This window comes from Chrysemys picta, chromosome 6, assembly GCF_011386835.1.
Source record: "Chrysemys picta bellii isolate R12L10 chromosome 6, ASM1138683v2, whole genome shotgun sequence".
NCBI classification, from domain to species: Eukaryota; Metazoa; Chordata; order Testudines; family Emydidae; genus Chrysemys; species Chrysemys picta.
In genome coordinates, this window is record NC_088796.1 from 1,373,176 (window position 1) to 1,395,232 (window position 22,057).

The following is a 22,057-nucleotide window of genomic DNA, read 5'->3' on the forward strand; positions in this document are numbered from 1 at the left end:
CTGGACCTTCCCACAAACGTGCTGGGGGCTTATGTTGGGGACAAGGAAGTTCCCTCCACAGGGGAGAAGCTATAAAAGGGGGAAGTGATGTCATCATGTGGCCTCACTCCCCCACAACTCAACACCTGGAAACACGGCTCGAGGGAAACGCCTTGGGACGTGGGAGAGGGGCCCAGGCTAGAAAGGAGGATCTAGGACAGGGGTCCCCAACATGGTGCCCGCGGGCGCCATGGCACCCACCGGGGCATCTATGTGCGCCCGCCTACCGACCGCTGGACAAGCAGCTGCCGAAATGCCAGCGTGAAGCGGCAACGTCAAGAAGCGCTACTGCCGAATTTCAGAGGCATTTCAGTGGCGACGCCTCTTGACATTGCCGCGTCACGGTGGCATTTCGGCGGCCGCTTGTCCAGCGGCCACGGTCCTCGGCGGGTAGTCGTCCGGCGCCCGCCCCATGGAAAAGGTAGGGGATCACAGTGCCTGTACCATCAGGGTGAGACCCTGCTGGAGTCAAAGCCTGTCTAGTGTATAGAACTCAGATTGTGATGTTGTTTTATTTCTTAGGTCACCAGCTCTGATCTGTTCGCTGTTACTAAGAATCTCTCGTGCTGTAATTCACAAATCTGTTTTATATGTTTTACCTAAGACAGTGAGTTGTTTGAAGTGCAAAGGGAAATCTGCTTAGGAACAGGGGCTGGTGCGTTGTCCTCTCCACACTGAGGGAGAGTAACTGGGTAACAACTTACACTGGTCAGGCTTCTGACCAGGGCAGGACGGGACAGCTCTGGGGTCCCAGGCTGGGGGGCTCGGGGGAACTGGCTGGGGCCTCTCTCTTGTTGGTTCATGAGTGGCTGGTGAAAGTATTCATGTAACTCAGCTGGTGTGTCCCTGTCTGTAAATAGCTGTGTGAGTGCAGGACCTGGAGGGGTCTGCAGCTTGTCACAGCATCCCAGTGCGAGCGGGAGCCCAGGTTTGGTAAGACAGAGGCTCAGCTGTACCCCAGTTCCAGGCTGTACCCCAGGGAGCCCATCACAGCGACCCGAGGGGTACCCAGCCTGAACACGGCAGGAGGAAGCGGTGCCCTCTGGGGGCCCGGGCTGGGCTGGGGCCTGCACCCCATGCTGTGTGACGCTCACTTGAGCTGGTGATGAGGGTGGCATGATGGTAAACGCCCCGTGCATGCATGTGAGCCGCAGATGGGATGTCTCCAGGCTCCTCCTGCGCCCCCATCTGCCCAGCGCCACCATCCTGCCTGGGAACCTGGGCGCCGCCCAGCCGCGAGGAGCCTCCGGAGGTCATCTGGTAAAAGGCCAAGGCCAAGGCCAGCGCCAGCAGCACCAGGGCCGAGGAGATGCGGGCGCAGGTCTCCCGGTGGTGCTGGTGAAGCAGCGCCTGCAGCGAGGATCTGCAGAGAGCCAGAGAGAACAGAGAGATCAGCCCACTGCAACCGGTGTCAGCCTGTGCTCCAGGTCGTGCCCGAGAGGGAGGCTCCCAGCAGACTGCGGGGGGCCCTGGGGAGCAGGAAGGGGGCAGCAGCAGAACTATGGGTGCACGGGCAGGAGTCCAGGGGTGAACAACCGGGGGGCTGTGGGTCGGGACTCAGGGGCATCAGCAGAGCTGTAGGGGGAGCCCAGGGCTGGGATAGCAGGGGTGGGGGTCAGGATGAGGGGCACCAGCAGAACTGGGGGGAGGGGGAGCCCAGGGCTGGGATAGCGGGGGGGGTGTCAGGACTGAGGGGCACTGGCAGAGCTGGGGGGGAGCCCGGGGCTGGGATAGCGGGGGGGGGGGGGAAGGGGGCTCAGGGCACTGGCACAGCTGGGGGTATGGTCAGGCCTAAGGTGCTGGCAGACTTCCTGGGGGCTACAGTACCCTCTGCCAGCCCCCGCTGGGGCTCTCTCTGGGCACTGGAGCAACGTGGGCTGGCTCTGAGGCTCCGGGGTCTGTCGGGGTGAGGGTCCCGTCCCCACTCGGCCCAAGCCAGGCCACGCACCACTCCCCCAGGGCCCAGCGCTGGCCCCGCCCGAGCATGCTCTGCTCACGGTCATGTGCACGCAGCTGACCAGAGACATGCCTTGGCTTGGCCTGGCAGGAGTCCCGCAGGTCAAGGAGCCTCCTTGTGGCTCCAAACGCCCCCTAAACTCCACCCAGCATGGCTAGGGTGGGGCGCTGCGGCCCCAGGAGCCCTCGGGACCCAGCCTGGGCCAGTGCCCCTTTCACCGGGGAAGGCCAGGCTGGTGGGACCTTCAGTGCCGCACACAAAGCCCCAGATGCCCAGGGCCCAGCTAGACACCCTGGGTGGGGGGGCCTTGCCCATGCTCCAGCACCCGTGTGCCCGTTGCCATAGGTCACTTCGGCCGGACACTCCACCTGGCTCCACCCGCCCCCATCCAGGGCCGGGGATGCCAAGCGGTGGGGGTGGGGCCTGTCCCTGGAACAGCACAGGGACCCCAGCCCCTCCCGACACGTCACTAGCGTTGGGGGACGCCCGTCCAGGGCACCGCAGCGGCCCCCAGCTCCCGAGGGCTCCCTGCAGCCAGCTCCCGACAGTAACCAGCCAAGCCGCCACTCGCCAGCCTGTTCCCCTGCCCCAGGAGGGCTGGAAGGAAGCGGGAGATCTGCTGCTGCCTAATGGGATTAGTGAGGCCCATTCAGCTCCCGTAATAGGATTACAGCCAAATTCACCAGCCCGCTGGGGTCTGGGCCCCCCGCCAGGAGCTGCGCGGCAGCCAAGGCCAGGGGCTTGCAGAGCTCGGAGGGGCTGAGCGGGAGGGGGCTCCCGGTGCCAAGAGGGCAGGGAGGACGAGACAAGGGGTGGGGCAGGGGCTGGAGCAGGCCACTCCGTCTGCACCCACGCAGGTGCCTCACGCCCGGTGCAGTCTGGGAAGGGGGGAGCTGGGCCTGGCAGCCACACGACCAGAATCCAGGCCCGGATAGGGGCCAGCTGAGCCAATGTCCCCATCCCCCTCTGGCTAGGCCCCCCCCCGAGGCCAAGGGCCTGATCCTAATGGGGCCCGGGGTGTTGTGTGTTACACGTTCCCCTTCCCTGCCATTGGGCTGAACGCTCCCAGCAGCACAGCCGGCACCTCGCTGGGGCAGACACGGGGCCCTGGCCCAGGGCCTTCCCGCTGCAGCTCCCTCGGGCTGCCTGTCTGGTCCCTCCCAACAGTGCCCAGCGTCTGGCAAAGCCACGTAGCTTCCGGCAGGGCCAGCGCCCGTCTGGGACACGGGCCCGTCGGTGCCAGCTGCAAAGGGCTCGCTGTTCTTTACAAGCTCTCCGGCCTCAGGTCTGACACCCTCGCTGCAGCTCACACCCCACTGCCATGGTGCTTGTCACAAAGGGCAGCAGGCGAGGTGACGTGTCGACACTCGGGCCCTGGGAGACGTGCCCGCGGCGGGCGAGATTTAAGGGCTAAGGTAACTTTGTTGAGAATTATGCCCTTATGGTCTGGGAGCGAAAGCGAGACGCCAGGGAAACACGTGTCCTGGTGCTGTCACCCCTCCCCGGCTGGCCTGTGCTGTAACGTATTGCTCCATTGTCCACTGCTGCAACACCCCAGAAAGGTCTGGGATGTGGGATTTCTGGGGGACCCGGTGTGGGGCTGGATCCCACAGGGGACACTTTGCAGGGTCTTGGGGGCTGGGTGGATCTGTGGGCAGCCGGCAGGGCAAAGGCAGGGATGGTGAAGCCCAGGGAGAGGGCTGGAGGGCTGCCAGGCTGGGGGTGGCAGGGAACTGGCAGGACCCCCTCCCGCTGGAGGCAGGGGTAACAAGGTGACTGGGGTGCCCCGAGAAGCGTCACACCGTCATCCAGCCTGGCTCACGGCCCAGGCCCCCCAGCACCGTTCCCAGGCACTCCCCTGCAGGGCGACTGCCAGCCCCGCCTAGCTCGCCCCCTCCCGTACTCCGGGCAGCCCCCAGCCAGCCATGCTCATCCCCAGCGCTGTTGCTCGCAGTGCAGTGGGGTGACCCCTGTGCCCGGCTCTGGGCTAAGCGGTTCCATTGCGGGGTCATGGCCCTGACCTGGCACAGCCCATGGGCCGAGGGGCACCGGTGGGCAAAGCCAGCGTTGGCCGAGGGACGGGGTTTCAGACCTCTCCCCAGGCCAGGCCGGGGCTGCGCCGCACTCTCGCTGCCCCAGAGCTGCAGTCAGTGTCCGTGGCGCCAGGCCAGCCCCAGGCACTGACCTCTCCCTACCCCGGCCTCGTCTGTGTCGCCATCCCGAGGGAACAGCGCCCGTCCCTGGGCAGGGGGAGCTGGCCCCTTGGCCCCCAGCACTCAGGGGCGCAGCCCGTTCCCCTGCTGGCAGAGGGGCCCCCATGGGGCGCCAGCACAATCCTCGAGCGGGGTTAATGTTTGATTAAAAACCCGGCTCGCTCCACTGAGCCAGGCGGCAGAGTCCGAGGCCAGCTCCTGGGGTCCACCCAGGTCTGACGCTCCCCACACGCCCGTGCTGCTGCGAGCGCCTCACCTGGGCCGAAAGTCCCTGTGCTGGAGGGGAGCCCGGCCCCGTGGGGGTCCTAGGAGCCTGTCGGCCCCTGGGGGCAATGCGGGCAAGCCGGGGCCAGGCATGGGGGGCATGGGGGATGGGCCGGGTGTGGGGGGCAGGGCGGGATGGGCAGGGCATGGGGGGCAGGGCGGGATGGGCAGGGGAGACGGGCTGGGTGTGGGGGGCAGGGGGGATGGGCTGGGTGTGGGGGGCAGGGGGGATGGGCAGGGCGGGGGGGGCAGGGCGGGCTGGGCAGGGGGGACGGGCTGGGTGTGGGGGGTATGGGAGATGGGCTGGGTGTGGGGGGTATGGGGGACGGGCTGGGCAGGGGGGACAAGCCAGGGGCCGGGCATAGGGGGCCGGGGGGGATGGGCCGGGCATAGGGGGCCGGGCATGGGGGATGGGCCGGGCGCAGGCTGTGCCCACTGGTGCCCCCGTCAGTGACTCGTCTTTGGCACCTGGTAACGGGCCGAGCGCTGGGGTGGCAGCAGCCCCCCCCCTGTAAACCCCGCCCTTGGCCAAGGGGGCCCGGACCCGGTCTCTGACAGGGGGACCCTGCCCAGCCAGCCTGCCCCCCCAGCCGGTGTAGGGCGGCCGTAGGGCCGGGCAGGGCGCAGCCCCCCTGCAGCTGGCACGTGTGGGGCCGGGGGCGGCCCCGTGGGAGCAGAGGGCGGCTATGGGGCCAGGCGGGGGCTGGGGGGGCAGGCGGGGGCGGCTATGGGGCCAGGCGGGGGCTGGGGGGGGGCAGGCGGCACCTGCCGGGGACCTGCGGGCGGGGCGGGTCTCTGCTCCGGTCCGGTCCGGTCCGCCCGCACTCACCGGTCCGGTCCGTCCCGCAGCTCCACCGCCTCCTCCCCGTCGCTGTCGCTGCCCCCCAGGCGCTGGTAGCGGGCCTGGTACCGGGCCGGGGCCGCCTCCATGCCGGCCGAGCCCAGCACCTGCCGCGGCTTCCGGGTCCGCCCCGCCCGGACTCCCCGCCCCCATCAGCCGCCCCGATGCCTCGGTGACGGGCGCAGCTGACACCCGGGCGGGCCGGGGGCGTGGGGAGCCCGCGGGGAGCAGCAGCCGCCCCCCCAGGGCAGAGAGGGGATTTCCCGGGCCGGGGGAGGGGTCAGGGTCGCAGCGCTGGGGGCTGGGGGGGGCACAGCGGGGCTGGCAAAGGCCCCGTGGCTATTAGCCCCAAATCCTGCCTGCCGCCCTGCACCGGCCCTGCGGGCTCAGCGGGGCGCATGGGCCTGGAGGGGGCTGACACATCTTGGGGTACCAGGGTGTCCGGGTGAGTTGCTACCACCCGCTCAGGGCGGTGCCCACCAGGGAAACGCTGCCCAGGTGCCAGCGGCAGGCAGCACGGACGCGCTGCTCTCCGGGTCTGGGAGCCCTGCTAGGCTAGCGGTTTGCACACTCGTTTGTCACACCAGTGCCCCCTTGTATGTGTAGAACTTAGTCACAAAAGCACTGCTGTGGACACTGCAGGAAACCCTTCTTTTCATGTCCCTTTCCCCAGTCAGCAGGCAGGATCCACTCAGACACGCTCTCCACGTTGTCACGAAGAGCTGGCAAAGAAGCGGGGTGCTACTGCCGCTCAGAATATGTCCCTGTCAGCAGTTAAGAGCAAGTCACCATTCTGGAAGCCACTGTGCTGTTTGACCCCGAGCACAAAGGTGTGGCCTCTACTGAGAACAATAAAGAAATGGTCTGAGTTAAAGAGAAATGGTCTGAGTTAAACAGGATGAAGTTTAACAAAGACAAATGCAAAGTGCTCCACTTAGGAAGGAACAATCAGTTTCACACATACAGAATGGGAAGAGACTGTCTAGGAAGGAGTACGGCAGAAAGGGATCTAGGGGTTATAGTGGACCACAAGCTAAATATGAGTCAACAGTGTGATGCTGTTGCAAAAAAAGCAAACATGATTCTGGGATGTATTAACAGGTGTGTTGTGAGCAAGACACGAGAAGTCATTCTTCCGCTCTACTCGGCTCTGGTTAGGCCTCAGCTGGAGTATTGTGTCCAGTTCTGGGCACCGCATTTCAAGAAAGACGTGGAGAAATTGGAGAGGGTCCAGAGAAGAGCAACAAGAATGATTAAAGGTCTTGAGTATCAGGGGGTAGCCGTGTTAGTCTGTATCTACAAAAACAACAAGGAGTCTGGTGGCACCTTAAAGACTAACAGATTTATTTGGGCACAAGCTTTCGTGAGTAAAAACCTCACTTCTTCAGATGCATAGAGTGAAAGTTACAGATGCAGGCATTATATACTGACACATGTATAACTTTCACTCTATGCATCCGAAGAAGTGAGGTTTTTACTCACGAAAGCTTATGCCCAAATAATCTGTTAGTCTTTAAGGTGCCACCAGACTCCTAAAGGTCTTGAGAACATGACCTATGAAGGAAGGCTGAAGGAATTGGGTTTGTTTAGTTTGGAAAAGAGAAGACTGAGAGGGGACATGATAGCAGTTTTCAGGTATCTAAAAGGGTGTCATAAGGAGGAGGGAGAAAACTTGTTCACCTTAGCCTCTAAGAACAAGAAGCAATGGGCTTAAACTGCAGCAAGGGAGGTCTAGGTTGGACATTAGGAAAAAGTTCCTAACTGTCAGGGTGGTTAAACACTGGAATAAACTGCCTAGGGAGGTTGTGGAATCTCCATCTCTGGAGATATTTAAGAGTAGGTTAGATAAATGTCTATCAGGGATGGTCTAGACAGTATTTAGTCCTGCCGTGTGGGCAGGGGACTGGACTCGATGACCTCTCGAGGTCCCTTCCAGTCCTAGAATCCATGAATCTATGAATCAGATTGTATTTTTGTGTAATTCCCCCTTTGTGGCTCCTGAGGAAGAAAGGGCTAAGCTGGCAGGAAAAGTCCATGTGTACATGGCAATGGCTTCTCCAGACAACAGCGGCATCCCCCCCTCTGGCTCGTGGAAATCCACCGCACTGAGCTGTGCTGCTCGTCACATCCTCAGCGTCCCAGCCGGCGTGGAGAGAATATTTCCTAAATTCAGCGTCAGCCAAGACGGCTGGAGAACAAGCCTTGGAAGAACTGCTGTGAGCCTGTTAGCCGGACTTTCGGAATGTACCGTGAAGCCCCTCATACGAAGCGGAAGTCACCCACGGTCAACCGTTTATTACAAAGAAAAGGGTCATTGTTCATGGGGATTAGAGACAATCGATTCACAAACCCAGAGGTTGGGCACAGTGTTCTGAGTTCAATTTACGTTTTACGTAAAATTCTGTTTGTTACAGGATCTGGGGCTTCACTAGGTGTGGGGACCATCTAGTGGCTCTACCTATTATGCAGCTAAATATGGTTCATGAAATAAACCACAGCATCCCACTGTTTTTACTTTCTCTTACTCTTCTCTATTTGTTGCTTTTTTCCCGTCCTCCCATCCCCCAATTGTAAGCCCAAGATTTACCCAGCAATCTGTGATGTCCTCTTTTGTGCAGCGATTTCCCCCATTTAAATGTTTTTGTAATAAACACTCATGAATTCCTGGGAAATTTTACACAATACAGACTGAGAACGAAGGGCCTCGTCTGTGTACCAATCCTTCAAGACAGGAGTTAAAACTACGGGGACGTTCACCCCCAGACAGGCAAGAAGTGACCAGAGCAGGGGCAAGGCCCACCCCTCAGTCACCCCGGGATGCCTTGTGCGAGAGCAGCAGGTGATGGAGCAGCTGTTCTATGGACGCTGCAGTTTGCCTTCATTTGGCTGGTTCTGCACCAGCGCTGCACATACCCAATGCTGCTTTTATTCCTCCACCGATGAACTTGGCACAAACATACTTGGAGACATTCGTCAAGTCTCCTGCACCAGCAATCTCACGATTCCGGGGACTTCAGAGCCAGTGTAAACACCCAATGCCAAGTCAAGTGGCTATGTCGTTACCTGACACAGAAAGAGGCTGCCCTCCGGCACAAGCCCCATCTCCTCCCGGGAGCTGGGCCCAAGGCAGTGCCTGCACCCACCCTATTGGTTCCTCGATTAGCCTCCTCCCCCGCCCTGCTGAGCTGGGTGCAAACACCTGTGCTCTAAAAAACAGCTGTTTAAAAATCCATTGCTCTAAGCCAGAGGTTCTCAAACTCCGGGGTGCACCTCCCTGGAGAGGTACAGGTATGTGCCAGGGAGGTGCCAGTTGCCTGTCTTAGCTATCAGATTTTTGGGGGGCGGGGGGAGGAGGGTTTAAAGAAAGATTTGGTGATACAAAAAAAAAAAAAGGCGGTTAGAACAATGTTGCCTAGTTCAAGGACTTTGCTGCTAATGCAAATTTTTCAGCTTGCAGAGAACAATACAATTGTCAATATATCTCTCATGGGGAAAGCAGGTTCTGACTGCAAATAACTTTTGTTTATCTTGCGTAGTGGTGTTAGCAACTGCTACATGTCAGACTTACGCTTTCCCCTGAACAATCACACACATTATAAACTGCAAGAGAAAACGATCTGCAGTTCAGAACTGGAGCGCTCTGTGCCAAAGGGAGAGACCCAGACCCCGCCAGATGAAGTGATGCCAGCAGGGAAGATGCCAGTGAAACACAAAAGCCGACAATATGAAGTTTATTTAAACCTGGGATTTAAATGAAGTGGGCCCAGCGACGTGCCACAGCCTCAGTGTGTTGTATGTGAAGTTCTGACAAATGACAGCCTGCGGCCCTGGCAGCATCTGGAAACAAGGCACCTGCTTTAGCACCTAAACCAGCAGTTCTCAACCTTGTGTCCTGGTGACCCATTTCGCACAGCAAGCCCCTGAGTGTGACCCCCCCCCTTATACATTAAAAACATGTTTTTGAATTTAACCCCATTATAAATGCTGGTGGTGAAGTGGAGTCTGACAGCTCGAAACCCCACATAATAACCTTGCAACCCCCTTTATAATGGAGATATACCCATCTCATAGAACTGGAAGGGACCCTGAAGGGTCATCGAGTCCAGCCCCCTGCCTTCACTAGCAGGACCAAGTACTGATTTTGCCCCAGATCCTTAAGTGGCCCCCTCAAGGATTGAACTCACAACCTGGGTTTAGCAGGCCAATGCTCAAACCACTGAGCTATCCCTCCCTCAGGCAGAACTCCTGACCAAAACCCACTGGCTTTTTCCAGAGGAAGCTGAATGCGCTAACAGAACAAGAGAGATAATTTGGCAATTCCCTTGCGTCTCTGTGAATTGCCAAAGCTCATCAGGCACACAACGCAGGTGAGAAACGCCACCTGCCCCTGCACAGAACAGGTGAGCAGTGAGGCTAGGAGAGAAAGCAGCGGCCCAGCTAGATGCAATCCCGCTTTCTCAACACGGTTTCACACCGTACAACTGACACAGCTACTAATATAAAAGAGCAACTCCTATATACTCATGTATAATAATGCCCGCAGCTGTCATTTTCACTCCGTGCATCTGAAGAAGTGAGGTTTTTACCCACGAAAGCTTATGCCCAAATAAATCTGTTAGTCTGTAAGGTGCCACCGGACTCCTCGTTGTTTTTGTGGATACAGACTAACACGGCGACCCCCTGATACTCAACTCATATCATGTGTTTGTCTGAGCCCATCCTATTCCATTCAGACTGACGAATACGCCGATCTATTGGCTGTTGCACACCTAGTGGTGTATATTTGTTATGTTCCAGAGACACACTTGAAGGAAGAATTTCTGTTTTGCCACCCACTCCTGTAGAACTGATGAATGAAATTGTTTTTAATTGTTCACTTTATTAATGTAACTTCATAAGTAAAGTTTTATGAATGAAACAATATTCATTCATAAAACCGGTTACCCCAATAACTGGCTAATTAACAGTTAAGATACTTGTTAAGAGCCATAGCTGTTCAGTCAGCTGCCTTTGTAAGTTTCAGCAAGCCCTTACAAAATGGAGTCAGCGTTTTAAAATGGGGTGTGAATTACAATATGGCAAACAGTGAACAGAAGTTACAATATAGACAAGTCTAATGGATGGCAAACAGTGAACAGAAGTTCCACTGTAGGCAAGTGTAATAAATGGTGAACAGAAATTACAATACTGAAACAGGGCAAGTCTCAGTGATTTAAGCAGGAATTGGATTGATAGTGAAACTGGTGGAAAAAATTGTCCAAGACTTCTAACATGTCGAGTGTAGAGAAGGACAAATTCATCAAGGAGGCCAAAGCAAAAAGAGGAAGCCAGGTAAAGTCAATGACCGACTTTCTTAACCAGGATGTCAAAGATGCACAGAATGATCTTTGCCTTGCCTACAGTTTAGCAAAAGCCAAACTGCTATTTACAGCAGGTGTCGTCTTCAAAGAAATCACTGAAAAAATTGACCCAAAATCTGCTTCTTTTCAAAGACTGCGCAGCAGTTCCAGAAGTGTGGCAAGAAACACCGAGGATTCAGGTGACTATCTTTACAGTAAAAAGAACAGGAGTACTTGTGGCACCTTAGAGACTAACAAATTTATTAGAGCATAAGCTTTCGTGGACTACAGCCCACTTCTTCGGATGCATCCGAAGAAGTGGGCTGTAGTCCACAAAAGCTTATGCTCTAATAAATTTGTTAGTCTCTAAGGTGCCACAAGTACTCCTGTTCTTTTTGCGGATACAGACTAACACGGCTGCTACTCTGAAACCTATCTTTACAGTGAAACTGTAAAGCAGCAAAAACAATGAGGAGTCCTTGTGCCACCTTAGAGACTAACTCTGTTTGTTAACTTAATGTGTGAGGAGAGGACTGACCGCAGTGACAAGAAACAGCTTATTGTTTACCATCGCTTTGTGAATGTTGACACAAGTGAAATTCATTCTGAGTTTTTGAGCTTAATTGAAATAGCCGAACGCTATAATGCTGAAAATCTGAATGCAGCTATCGTTGGTTGTTTGGAAAATGACCAGAACAACGACCCCGTGGAGAAAATTGTGGGATTTACTTCAGATGGGGCATCTGTAATGCTAGCCCAACATGAAAGCATTTCAGAGTGACTGAAAGATCGCTCGAGTGATGATTCATCCAGCACTGTATGACCCATTGTCAAGCCTTAATGGCTAGAGACGCTGAATCAGTCCAATTTGACTTTGTGGAAGATAACGATCAAAGCGACACTTAGACATTTCAATGGGGCTGCAAGAAAAACGGAGTTTAGACAAATCTGTGAGCTGAATGAAGAGGAATATTCAAATCTGGTTAGCTACAAAAAAATTCGCTGGTTAAGTTTGGCTGCCTGCGTTGAGAGGTTCGAGCTACAGCTGGATTCTCTAGTGCAAAATCTTTGAGAGAGAGTCATTTGGGAATGGACCACTAAATTATAGAACAAGTTGCCAGAATATCTATGACATGCAACAGTCTCCTAAATTCATTCTGTATCTCAGTTTCCTGAATTGGGTTTTGCCACTTCTCACAGCAATGAATTTGGCACTACACAATTTGATCGGTTTCTGTCACAACACTTGCAGCTGTATGGAAAAGTGGATAGCAGGCATGCTTTGTACTTCTCTAAAACTGTGTGCTAGGAATTTATTCAACTAATGAGTGATAAACTAACTACACAAATTCGGAATGAAGTTAAGTGTGCAAAATATTATGGAATAAGCATTGATTCGACTCCAGACATTTCACATGTGGACCAGTAATGTTCATAATAAGATATGTAAAAGAAGATGGCACAGCCATAGAAGGATTTGTGGGCTTTATACCCAATGCAGGGCATAAATCTCAGCAGCTCGCAGAGACTGTACTGAATACTTTGGACAAATATGGCCTAGACATTAAGAACTGCTATGGTCAGTCTTACGATAACGTAAGCAGTATGTCTGGTGCGTACTCAGGAGTACAAGCTAGAATAAGGGAAATGAATGGGTGGGCTCAGTACATCCCGTGTGCAGCTCATTCACTTCACCTCATGGGATCATATGCCGCCGAGTGGTGCAAGGAAACAATGTCTTATTTCTGTACTTTGCAATGACGGTATGACTTTTTCACTGCTTCCACCCATCGTTGGGACATATTAATGTCTTGTGTCAAACCCGGTACATGTGTCGTTAAAAGCTTATCTCAAACACATTGGTCAGCGAGACAGGATGCATGCCGGCGGGCTCTTCAAGATGGTGGGACTGATATTATTAATGCCCTTAAACATATCTCAGCCAATGCCACTGAAAAGGCAATGACACAAAATGAATCAAGGAATATTCTCGATAAACTCGAAGGCCTGCAGGCTGCAATAATGACAAACGTCTGGGGAACCCTACTTCATCCATTCAAAGCAGCCAATGTCAAGTTGCAGTGTCCACATTGATTTGGGGACAATTGTTCAGCTGTACAGTTCTCTTTCCGAATTTGTGACAAGCATGAGAGACAATTTTGATCATTACGAACAACTCACTAAATCAGTATCCGGACTTAATGAATATGAGTATGACCATAAGCAGCAGAAGAAATATAACCCCAGGGCTTGATGATAACAAAGAAGACGAATTACTGAAAACAGGTTGAGACAACTATCGTATTAATACTTTGCCTGTAGTGATGGATAGACTACATGAAGAGTTGCGGTGACGAAGTGAGGCTTACAACATATTCTTTGAATGCTTCAGTTTTCTAGAAAAGTTAAAGACATTGATTATACCAGAAATCTCGACAGGTGTTGCTAATTTGTTAGCAGACTTCAATTAGGACTTGGATGATTTGTTTACAGATGAATGCATCCACCTCAACAGGCAACTGAAGGAAACAGCCATCCCATTGACACAGTTGTGCAGTATGTCACGTGAGAAGGACTTGCAGGATACTTACCGAATGTTTACATTGCCCTTCGCATTTTTCTCCCAGCTCCAGCGACGACCTGTTCTGGGGAGCGATCCTTTTCCACTCAGAGAAGAGTTAAAAACTCCTCGAGGGGATCTATGGTGCAAGAACGATTAAACACACTCTCCCTTCTAACTACTGAAGGAGAACTTTCAAAAGATATGGATGGCGAGGATCATTAGAGCGTTTACAGAGCAGAAGTCAAGTGGGAAACGTTCATGTGCAGTAAAATAGCACCTACCTGATACTTACGTGATTGTTTTAATTACATGTATTTTTGTTATTGTATTGAATAAATATTTCAATTATTGTTTATATTTCTTTTCATTAATTTTTTTATGGAAAACATGAAGGTCAGTGGTAGGTGGGGGGGCGCTGAAGGTGCTGTGCCTAGGGGCACGTAAGGTGTAAATCCAGCCCTGGGTGAGGTCAAAGGGAAAGGCCCCCCAAAAGTTTTGGAAATTAACGGAACCAAGTGTTGACGTTTTTGGAAGATTGGACGTCAAGTTGATGATTGCAGGCTGCTAAAAGACAAGGACTGGATGAGCAACTGGTTTTCCTTACAAACCTTATGTTCCGTCTCAATCTCAATCTAGGGGCGCTGGAACGGGGGGGGGGGTCAGAGGGTCACAGCCCCATCACTTTTAAAAGCATGGGGAACAGGTGGTGCGGGAGTGGGACCTCGGGGGAAGGGGCAGTGTGACGGTGGGGGCTCAGGGGCGGCATGGGGGGCCAAGCTATGGTTCAGACACCAGTGGCCCCCATGCACACTTGTAGGGAGCTTCCACCGTTCCTGATCTCCAGTGGGAGGAATGCCTTTTTGCTACACTGTTTAATTGAGTTGCCTCTTTTATGTCAAAACTGAGATGCTTTCAAAACAGTTTGTCTCCGAATAGTTTGGAGAGAGGTGGCAGCTGTCAGATCGCAGGGCAGCATCACAGACAGTACTGGCGGCTGCCCCAAAGATGTGGACACTCGATAGCAGCACCCGCTGCCGTGTTTTGGGCCCTTTGGTGCCCCCCGTGGAGATGTCACGACATCAAGCTCTACAGAACCACGGTTATACCAACCCTCTTGTCGGCAGTGAAACGCGGGCGCTGCGGGAGGCTGAAGAGGAACAGATTGAGGTTTTAGATTCTCATTGTCTTCCTCAGCTGCTCCCTGTTAAGTGGCAGGTCAAATCAGTAATGACGATATTCGTAGCCAACCCAGCAACTCCCCCCCATCAGCATGAGTTTGGCTTCAGAGGCTCTCTCGGTACGGACATATTGGGATGGAGGAGCCATGAATTACAAAGTGCATTTGCCAAGGAATGCCGCTACAAGGCCAGTGATCGCATGGTTGCCAAAAATTTACTGGCACAATAAAATTACCACTGACAGACCACCTTATGGACCTAGTATCAGAGGGGTAGCCGTGTTAGTCTGGATCTGTAAAAAGTGACAGAGAGTCCTGTGGCACCTTCAAGACTAACAGATGTATTGGAGCATAAGCTTTTGTGGGTGAATACCCACTTCGTCAGACACATGCGTCACCCACGAAAGCTTATGCTCCAATACATCTGTTAGTCTTGAAGGTGCCACAGGACTCTCTGTTGCTTCTTATGGACCTAGCTATAGATCAAGCCAGGGGCTGTTTGCTCTGCAAGGAGACAACATCCCTTTGGGATTTGCCATGATGATGTTGATTTATTTGCTACAGTTAAGAATTGATAATGACAAGGATATAAATGATGAGAAACACTGCCATGCAATTTCATCCTTATTAGACTCACGTTAGTTTAGATGGACGATTTTCGAGCACTGTGGCTCTTTTTACCAACCCTTCCCCTGTTACAGACACTGATGTTGACAATTACCCTCCGAATTCACAGTTACGAATTCTTGGACTAAAACATCATTCTGGACTCTAGAGTAAATTCACAGAACTGCGTATCTCCAGTGAACCAGTGTCACGGATCCAGAGGATCAGTGCTACGCCTCCAGCTTTGAAACAGCCTCTTTGAGGAAATTGCTTTGATCTGCCAGACCCCCAAGGCGTCTCTCTCTTCCTACAGGGCAGGCACGTGGCCTCAATGCCTTCTGAGACAGAACCTCTGGGGCTTCGGCTCTTCTCTTCACTGTTCAGCGAGTCCAACTGAGACAACTCTGGGTAGAGACTCATACGCTCTTCAGAGGCACCTCACCAATATTTACAGTGACACTCACACAGCACTGCCGGAACAGTCGGGTCTATTGGTCATGGGGCACACAGCACAAGGAGCCCTTAGGGGAGCAGAGAGAACTGATGGTTAAAACGTCGTCCATTCTGGTCAGCCCAGAGCCGAGCCAAGCTGCAGTGACTCCATTTTCAGTCTGACTTCCTTAGTTGGTTTCTAGGTGGCAGAGCAACCGGCATCCTCCAGAAACCAACGCTTACCCCCACCTCACACCTTCCAGCCTTTTGCTGCCAAGCTGGGGTCTCTGCTCCGCTTCCCCACGGAGAGATGGTGAAATCCATGAGTCTGAGGGAAAGACAAGGGGGGACAGATTGTTAAGCATAAGGGGTTCACACAGGTTGTAGGAGACCACTTGAAAAGAGGCCAATTAAGGGTTAGCAGGCAGTGTTACAAATTGTTAATGAGCCATAAAACCGGTGTCTGTTTAGACCCTAGTTTTGTTGTGTCCAGCAGAGTTATGAATTTAAGTTCCCAAGCTCGTCTTTTGAAGCAGTTGTGCAGGTTTCCTTTGAGGATGAGGACTGAGTGGTCAGATATGGAGAGATCGCTGTGTGAAAAGTGTCCACCTACAGGTTATATCATGTATTTGTCTTTTATCATTTCTCCATGTGAGTGCATTTGAGAGCATAGTGATTGTCTGGTTTCATCCACGTAGTTGTTGTTGGGGCATTTGGTGCACGGGATGAGGTACACCACGTGTTGTGACAGGCATGTGGTGTAGGATCCATAAATCCGGTAAGTTGTGAGGCGGAGGGTGTTGATCACTGCAGCAGTGGAGGTACATTGGCAGATTTTGCATCTGTTGTTCTGGCAGGGTCTGCTGCTTCTTTGAGTTGGTGTGTCCACTTCATCCTCACCCGTAACTTCACGATTTATAGTGAGTAAAGAATCAGGTGTCATTATCTTTTTAAGAGAGGCGATGTGACGAACTGGGACTGTTCTTGCTGGGGTGTGTGAATGCTGACAGGGGAGTGTGACTAGGATGGTCTGCATCGGGGGATGGGAGCCGGCCCAAGGGAACATACCTGAGCTTGTAACATGAGAACCCAGGAGGGGGTTGGAGGTCAGATGACTCCGGGGCCCGGGAAACTGAACAAAGGCTGTGGGAGGGGTCGCTGAAGGCAGAGTGCTGGAAGCAGGCTGGAAGGAGGCTGGAGAGATGGCTGGGAGGCAGAGATGGCTCTGACCCCCCAAAGGGGGGGGCTGGGATGCCCTGGGACCCCAAGCTGGACCTAACTGAGGGGGGCCCTGTTGTCTGTGCCTGCAAGACCTGTCTTGGACTGTGTTCCTGTCATCCAAATAAACCTTCTGCTTTACTGGCTGGCTGAGAGTCATGGTGAATCGCAGGAAGCCGGGGGTGCAGGGCCCTGAGTTCCCCAATACTCCGTGACAACTGGTGGCAGAGGTGGGATCTACTGCACCCCGTGGACGGCGCTTCCTGCAGTAAGTGACTGGGGAGCAGTAAAACGAAGGGGGATTGACGGGGACCAGGCGTACTGAAGAGTGAGAGAGAGACGGTTATTACCCCTGGGAGTGTGTGACCAGCGAGAAGGACTTTTGCAGTAACAGGGTCCCCCGGGGGGATCGCAGCGAGTGGTCCCAGGGGCGGAGGAGTCTGCAGCTCGACCCTGGCAGAGAGGTGGTGACCTCGAGAAGGGCTGGCACACTAGGGGTCCCCCTGGGAACCGTGGGGAGCTGTGAGCACACAGGCCGGTGAGTGGCCAGCAGGAAGATGTATGCCAAGCGGCGTAAGAGCGACCTGGTGGAGCTGTGCAAGCAGAGGCAGCTGCGCATTGGGAGGCTCACCAAAGAACAGCTCATCGCCCAGCTGGAGGCGGAAGATCGCGCGAATGAACTGATCCCTGTGTCTCAGGGAAGCAGCCTGGCAAATGCAGCGCAGGCACCAGTGTCTGTCCCAGCTGGGAGTGGTCAGCCGGCTGCTGAGGGCTTCCCGAGACCCCTCCTTCCTATGCCTAGGGGAAGGGTGGGGAGGAGCCCAGCAAATACCGAAGGCGCCGTGACCCCCCCGGCCAGCAGGGGGTCCCCCCGGCGAAGCCCGCCGGCCAGCAGAGGATCCTCCCGGCGACGTTCGGCATCCGGGGAGCGGAATTGGCTGGAATGGGAGAAAGAGCTAAAACTGAGAGAGCTGGAGGATCGTGAACGACAGAGACAGCATGAACGGGAGGAGAAAGAGAGACAGCATCAGCGTGAACGGGAGGAGAAAGAGAGACAGCATCAGCGTGAAGAGAGACAGAGACAGCATGAACGGGAGGAGAATGAGAGACAGCATCAGCGTGAACGGGAGGAGAATGAGAGACAGAGACAGGAGAAAGAGAGACAGCGTCAGCATGAACTGGAACTGGCGAGATTGAAGGGCAGCGAACCCCCGGCTGCGGTGAGTGAGGGGGGACCCAGGACTGCACGGGGCTTTGATAAGTGCATCATGGCCCCATACAAGGAGGGGGAGGACATGGATGACTTCCTGGAGGCCTTTGAGACGGCCTGCGAGCTGCACCGGGTGGATCCCGCGGACAGACTCCGGGTCCTTACCCCCTTACTGGACCCCAAATCCGTGGCATTGTACCGCCAACTGGGAGAGGCAGAGAAAGGGGACTACGAACTATTCAAAAAGGCCCTGCTACGTGAGTTTGGGCTGACTCCTGAGATGTACCGGGGAAGGTTCCGGAGTCAAGATAAAACCCCTGAGATCTCATATCTGCAACTAGCCGTCCGCATGGAAAGATACGCCAGCAAGTGGGCTGGTGGGGCCCAGACGAAGGAGGACCTGATTAAACTGCTGGTACTGGAGCAACTGTATGAGCGGTGCCCATCCGACCTGAGGCTGTGGTTGGTGGACAGAAAGCCAGAGAACCCGCGACACGCCGGGCAGCTGGCTGATGAGTTTGTAAAGAGCCGGTCAGGGGGTGGCAGGGAGGAGCCCCAAAGGAACAGGCCCGCCGTGATGCAGAGAGAGAGTCACCCTGGGACCTCCCAAAGAGGGAATATGGGGAATCCCCTCCCACGGGGAATGCCCAGCGTCAGGGACAACCGACCGGCTCGAGGGGACCCACAGGACATGAGCTGCTATTACTGCGGCCGAAGAGGCCACGTTCGGGCCCAGTGCCCCAAGCTCAAGGACAGACTGAGCAGACCGAACCCGCATAGGGTTAACTTGGTAGAGGCCCAGACGGACGAGGGGCAGGCTTCTCACGCAAGGGGGGCTGGCAGCTTATCAACTGCTCAAGAGAGAGAAGGGCCCCAGGCCAGCTCCTCTAGGGGGCTGGATGCCCCAGACTCAGGGTTTTTGGTTTATACGGTGGGCGCGGGGCTGTCCCTCCGGAGAGAGTACCTTGTTCCCCTGGAGGTGGATGGGAGGAAGGTCAATGGATACTGGGATACGGGCGCAGAGGTGACGCTGGCCCGGCCCGAGGTGGTGGCCCCAGATCAGGTGGTGCCCAACTCCTACCTGACCCTGAGGGGGGTGGGCGGAACACCAGTCAAAGTGCCCGTGGCAAGGGTACACCTGAAGTGGGGGGCCAAGGAGGGCCCCAAGGATGTGGGGGTACACCCGTATCTGCCCACTGAGGTATTGATGGGGGGGGACCTGGAGAACTGGCCAAGCAACCCCCAAAAGGCACTGGTTGTGACCCGCAGTCAGAGCCGGCGAGGGGCCCTGCGCCCTGGCCTTGGGGGGGGTGCCTTGCCTGAGGCGCAGGACCCTAACCTGGTGGGGAGGGAACGCCCAGGGACGCGGCTCAGGGAGGCTGCAGCTTCGGACCCAGCGGGCGAGAAAGAGCAGGTGGCCATCCCTGTCCCAGCTGCTGAGTTCCAGGCCGAGTTACAGAGAGACCCCTCCTTGCGGAAGATAAGGGACCTGGCCGACCTCAATGCGGTACAGACCATGGAACGAGGTGGCCGGAAAAGGTTCCTGTGGGAGAAGGGGTTCCTGTACCGAGAATGGGCTCCCCCAGGGAAAATGGAGTCAGGGGGGATCAGGAGGCAGCTGGTGGTACCCCAGAAGTATCGCCGCCAGCTGCTGTGCCAGGCCCATGACATTCCCCTCTCAGGGCACCAGGGAACCTGGCGTACCCAGCAGAGGCTGCTACGGAGCTTTTACTGGCCTGGGGTCTTTGTTACTGTCCGACAGTACTGCGGATCCTGTGACCCCTGTCAGAGGGGGAGGAAGGCCTGGGACAAGGGGAAAAGAGCTTTAGGACCCTTGCCCAGCATAAAGGATCCTTTCCAGAGGGTGGCCAAGGTTAAAAGGGCGGCTCTAAACCAAGAGAGCCCAAAGCACAGACCTCCAGACTGGAGCGCTGGGAGAAGGCCACAGCCCAGTTGGAACCCCAGAGGTATGGGGGTGGGAAAAGGGCACAGGCCGCATAAACCTTCCCACATGCGAACTGCGAGTGCCATCAAGCACCCCCGACCTAAGGGGGGGCGTGGAACGGAAGGGGCCTGGTGTAATTCTCACCAAGGAACTGGAGGGATGCGGGGGCATCCATGGGAACGGGGGTAGGTTCGAACTTCCCCGGGTCACTGGCTAAAGTGACCCTGCTCAGTTCGGTCTCGAAGGGGGGAGAGATGTGACGAACTGGGACTGTTCTTGCTGGGGTGTGTGAATGCTGACAGGGGAGTGTGACTAGGATGGTCTGCATCGGGGGATGGGAGCCGGCCCAAGGGAACATACCTGAGCTTGTAACATGAGAACCCAGGAGGGGGTTGGAGGTCAGATGACTCCGGGGCCCGGGAAACTGAACAAAGGCTGTGGGAGGGGTCGCTGAAGGCAGAGTGCTGGAAGCAGGCTGGAAGGAGGCTGGAGAGATGGCTGGGAGGCAGAGATGGCTCTGACCCCCCAAAGGGGGGGGCTGGGATGCCCTGGGACCCCAAGCTGGACCTAACTGAGGGGGGCCCTGTTGTCTGTGCCTGCAAGACCTGTCTTGGACTGTGTTCCTGTCATCCAAATAAACCTTCTGCTTTACTGGCTGGCTGAGAGTCATGGTGAATCGCAGGAAGCCGGGGGTGCAGGGCCCTGAGTTCCCCAATACTCCGTGACAGGCGAGGTCATATCTTTTATTGGACCACCGTCCGTTGGTGGATGGGACAATCTTCTGATCATCTATTTATGATAGAGAATAAGCAGATAAGGCGGAACAAGTAGGGACCCACGTTACCAAGCTCTGGGTACCGAGGAGCTCTCCTGCACTCCATGGTTGTCTCAGTCTCTGCTCCTTCAGTCTCGTTTCGTCAGTTTCTGAGCTGGTATTTCTCCGACTTGGGCCCTTATTCAGTTGGTTTCTTATACCTTTTCACATTACAAATTTATTAGCTTTCCTCCAATCAGCATTAAGCATTGTATCTCATGTAACCTGTACAATACACACGCGCACGTGTCAATGTGCACAACTTTTGCTGACTACGCTATTTTCATGCCATTATGTCTTCATGTCACCTGATCCCTCCTTTTCCCAACATAGGGACTTTTAGCATAACATTTTGTGTATTTTATTATATTGATTAACTTCCTCCTATCTCAGTCCTCCCACGCAATAACAAAGTCACCTTTGTCCTGTGAGCTGTAAGCGTTATCTAAACAAGCCTACATAAAAGAAAGAGATCGGGGAGACAACACTCATGTCAGGCAAAAGCTAGGCCAAGACGCTGGCATAAGTATTACCCCTGCCAAACTCATACACTGTCCATAATTATAACCTAGTAAACTAACAAACCCTTATTTTTACCATTCAGCAATTTTTCATCGGTTTAGTTCCATGTCGCAGTTCAGTATGTGTGTATCATGCACCAGCCTAAATGAGTCCGTAACCTTTCGGTTTTCTTGGAATAGGGGAGTTATGGGGTTCACTGGCCCCTTTAATAGAAACGCTTCCTTATCTTTTCCAAACCTGGGTTGTCAGAGAACCTTTTTCTCCAAGTCCAGCATCATGTTTATAAATGATTAAAAGCCTTGGCCGTGGTTTTGACTCTGAAGTGCTTTTTAGTTTAGTTGAGGGTATTCAGTCATCCCCCAAGAGATACATAATCCCCTTCTCTGGCTGTTAACCTCAGCTGGCAGGCGTCTGCTCCTCTAAAAGACAGGTGGCCAGTGTCAGCAGTTTCAATGCTAATGTTTTAGGGCTTAGCAGTGTACAAGCTTCAGCTAGGCACATTTCTTAAATGTTTGCAAGCGCCGCGTGCGTACGGCTGCGTGAAAACGCCCACTCTAGCCTGCGCTGCCAGGCTTTTGTTCCCAGTTCGGGCTCTGGGGTGGATGGTGACGGGTGGTTGGCTCGGCTGGCAGGCGCAAGTCTCAGCTCTGACCAAGTGTAGTGTCTCGAGAATCGCAACCACCAGGTTTTACTACTCTTGGGGTGTCATTTGTAGTCCACAAAGTGCCGGGACATCACCCCTGACGCCTTCAAGCTACACAGACACTCTCACCAGATTGCTGCACTAAGGGGTCTCAACGCTCATGAAGAGAAAAATTTAAACTACTCTTACACCTGACAGGGTTCTAGATGAGCTGTATCGATCCAGGAACGAGACCTTGACGTCATTGTAGACCAGGGGTCAGCAACCTCTGGCA

General features: G+C 54.5%; 1 long non-coding RNA gene across 1 annotated transcript in view; it reads right to left on the reverse strand.

The window, feature by feature from the left end:
• Positions 1–14,858: 14,858 nt before the first annotated feature.
• LOC135984174 (uncharacterized) overlaps positions 14,859–22,057 on the reverse strand; it is a 29,295-nt gene continuing 22,096 nt past the window's right edge. Inside the window, exon 5 of the long non-coding RNA XR_010602070.1 lies at positions 14,859–15,759. This is a non-coding gene — a long non-coding RNA (uncharacterized LOC135984174). The remainder of the gene's footprint in view (positions 15,760–22,057) is intronic.